The sequence below is a fragment of the Triticum aestivum genome, chromosome 5B, assembly GCF_018294505.1.
Source record: "Triticum aestivum cultivar Chinese Spring chromosome 5B, IWGSC CS RefSeq v2.1, whole genome shotgun sequence".
NCBI lineage: Eukaryota > Viridiplantae > Streptophyta > Magnoliopsida > Poales > Poaceae > Triticum > Triticum aestivum.
The window spans coordinates 581,170,415-581,174,256 of NC_057807.1; positions in this window are offsets into that span (position 1 = coordinate 581,170,415).

Consider the following 3,842-nt stretch of genomic DNA (forward strand, 5'->3'; position numbering starts at 1 on the left):
GTTTAGGACGTGACATGCAGTCAATATCGCACTACAAAAAAAAGACACATCCGTGACATTTTGGGCTGAACAAATTTTTTTTCTGTCATACATATGACACTTCTATGACGATAATTGTGACAAAACCCGGTATCATCATAGATGTGGTGGGCTCCTACTTCTATGACAAAAAATCATGAAAGAAAATGGGCTTTTCGTCCTGGGAGGGCCGGAGACGCAGCTGCATGACATTCTTTGGGCCGTCCATGATGGAAAAAACCGTGGTAGAAGCGAGGGCGAGGAAAATTTTGGGGAGTTCCCGATTACGGTGGGTGGTCGGGGGCCGAGCGATGCACGTTTCTCTCGTACATGTACGCGCGTGTGTGCGAGGCGTTGGCTCTAACTAAACCTGAGCGAGGCGTTGGGCTCTAACTGAACCTGAGCGAGGCGTTGGGCTCTAACTGAACCCGAGCGATTGCACTGCAGGCTACGCATTACTGAACCCGAGCGATCGATTCCTTCGCTACTGCTGCTAACGGAAGCCGATCGATGCTGCCTCTCTGGATGAACAGTGAGTGTTGCGGGGGGGGGGGTGGATGAACAGTGAGCGGTGGGAGTGGATGAACAGGACCCGTGGCGTTGCCTTTGGATGAACAGGACCCCGATTGATCGAGCCGGTTGGGGCTGGATGAACAGGACCATGTGGAGGGCTGGATGAATAGGACAACCCCGTGGAGGGCTGGATGAACAGTAGATGGTGGAGGGGTGGATGAACAGTAGCAAGTGGAGGGGTGGTTGAACAGGAGCCCGTGGAGAGGGGTGGTTGAACAGTAGCCGGTGGAGTAGCGCGTGGTGGAGGCTGGATGAACAGGAGCCCGTGGATGAACAGTCGTAGGTGGAGGCTGGAGGAGGTCGATGGTGGATGAACAGTAGCCCGTGGAGGCTGGAGGAGGTCGATGGTGGAGATGAACAATATCTCGTGGAGTCCCATTTTGCGGTATGCCACACCCCTCCCGATGAACAGGACCCCCGTTTCGACCGTAGCGCTCCGACACAAGTCTGTTTCGTCCATTTTGCGGTACGCCACACCCCTCCCGATTAATAGGACCCCCGTTTCGACCGTAGGAGGTCCGTTTCCTCCGTTTTGCGGTATGCCACACCCCTCCCGATGAACATGATCCCGTTTCGAACATGGCCGATCGAACACAAGGCCGTTTCCCCATTCTGCGGTATGCCAGGCCTCGTTTCCATCGCCTGTTCCGTCCAAGCCCTCCCGATGAACACGACAACGCATTCCGTTCCGAACCAGCCGGTTGTCTCCCCATGAACACGACGATGCTGTTTCTCCGTTCTGACCCAGCCATGTACACAAGCCCTGGCCATACGTATATATGCGCGAGTAGGCGTTCGAGACCCCATCCGTATGTACACATATGTGGTCATAGTTTCTTTCTTGCGCACTGGCCACTGTACGTACGTGTACATGCTACGTGCGCGCCTCTACTACGACACATGCGCGCCTCTACTATGACACGTGCGCGCCTCTACATCCACCAGTATGTACGTACACGTCCGCGACTAGAATGACAACGCTACGTATGTTTCGACCAGGTGGATCCCGACTGTCAGGCACTTCCTTGCGTGCGAAGATGTAGCTGGCGGGTCCCAGCAGTCAGGGGGGCGAATCGTTTTTTCGGACGCACTTCCTTGCTTGCGAAGATGTAGCTGGTGGGTCCCAGCAGTCAGGGGGCGAATCATTTTTTTTTGCTCGGACGCACTTCCTTGCGTGCGAAGATGTAGCTGGTGGGTCCCAACAGTCAGGGGGGAAACATTTTTTCGCGAAATAAGGTGGCCCGTTCGGTGGGTCCCTGCTATCAGGTGGAGGAATAATTATTTTGCGCATAATAAGGAGGCACTTCCTTGCTGCGGCCGTGGACCCAGCTGTCAGCCTCTCCACATACAGTCCACTTCAGATGCATGTCGGTCGTTGACCACGTTGACCAGGCCGCGCCGAGAGCACCAGGGCGGTGGACGACGGCAAGGCCTAGGAAGGGAACGAGATGGAGGCAGGGAAGACGCGGCAGTTGTTTCCCACGCGGAGGGGAGTACGACTATACGAGGGTTTACTGGTTCGTCTGCCGTCGCCGGAGAATAACAGCAGGTGTGGGTGAGTAGAGGGATGGCTAGGCCAACGATGGGAGTACGATGGGGCGGTGAGGCATGCGCAACAGCACAGCCGACCGCGGGGAGGAGGGAGCAGGCAGTCCCGCCGGCGCTTGTTTGAGCGGCTGGAGCAGGAAGAGTAGATATTGAAGAAGCACGACGACAGTTGGATGGAAATCCAACAGTCACTGCTTGTGCGTCAACCGTTTTTTTAGGAAAGCCTCAAATCTGTGGAAAACAGCATACAGCCCATCTGCCCTCATTTCTAATAATTTACAGCCCATTTGCTAATTCTTAAGGTTTTTTTGGAGCCCATATTCTTTTTTTAGCATTACAGCCCATATTGTGGCCACGGTTAAAAAATTATACGATTTTTTGCATATTTCGGTGCGGTCCGAACTGTTTTTAATCCTGAAATTTTGAGTCACATTCAAACTGATTTTAAAAACAAATGTATATCAATATAAAGTCCAACAAATCGTCCATGCATAAAAATCAATGCAATTTAAAATCTCGAAATGAAAAAAAAGAAATTTGAAACTATTTGCCGGTTTGATGTGTTTTAAAAATGTACAACCCATTTCTCATTACTGATAGGCCATTTTCTCAACCAGCCGAATGAAGCTCTCCTCGTCTTGAAAGATTTGCAGCCCAACAGGCCTGGCAAAGCGACTTACTTGGCAAATCACAAAAAAACTGGGTTGTGGCCGTGGACCCAACTGTCAGCCTCTCCACGTACAGTACTCTTCCGATGGAAGTCGGTCGTTGACCACATTGACCACGCCGTGTCGAGAGCACCACGGCGGTGGACGACGGCGAGGCCTAGGAAGGGGACGACGCGGAGCCGGGGAAGACGCGACAGTGGATGCCTACGCGTAGAGGAGTATGAGGGTTCACTCGTTCGGCTGCGGTGTGAGGTTGCCGTTGCCGTAGAATAACAGGGGGTGTGGGTGAGTGGAGGGATGGCCTGGCCAACGGTGGGAGTAGTAGGGGATGGTGAGGCCTCCACGGCATCACAGCCGGCCACGGGAGGCAGGAGCAGGCGGCACGAGCGGCGCTGCTTTGGGAGGCTGGAGCAAGAATACCAGAGGTTAAAGAAGCACGATGGCCGTTGGATGGACATCGTACGGTCACTGCAGCTAGAATCGTTCATATTGACTAAGTTGACAAAGCCCTCCGTCCCCGTCAACTTAGTGGGCCCAACTGTCAGCCTCTCTACGTACAGTATACTTCCGATGGAAGTCATTCCTTGACCACATTGACCACACCGAGTTCCATTGCATGCATGCGTCCATGGGCGTGGTGTGTCCCCACTGTCAGCCTCTCACGTATAGTCATCTTCGCAGCGATAGCCTGGCCGGCGGTGGGGTAGCGCTTCACAGTGATGCGTGCTAAGCAGAGCCGCTAGCTGCCGGAGGCCAGACCAGGCGGTCCCGGCGACGCTGGAGGAAGAAGACGAGCGATTGAAGGTGCATGCCGGCTGTTGGATATAAATCCAATGGCTGTAGATGTCACAATCATTTGTTGACCAAGTTGACAACGCCCTGCGTAGGCTTCGACCTATTGGCCCACATGTCAGCATGCAAAAATGTGGCATATATTTAACCCATGTTTTCTAGAATGTATAGTCCATTTGCTGGGCTGGGTGAACAAATAATTTCGCGTCAATTAGGCCCATTTATATTTTCTAAGAAATCCCA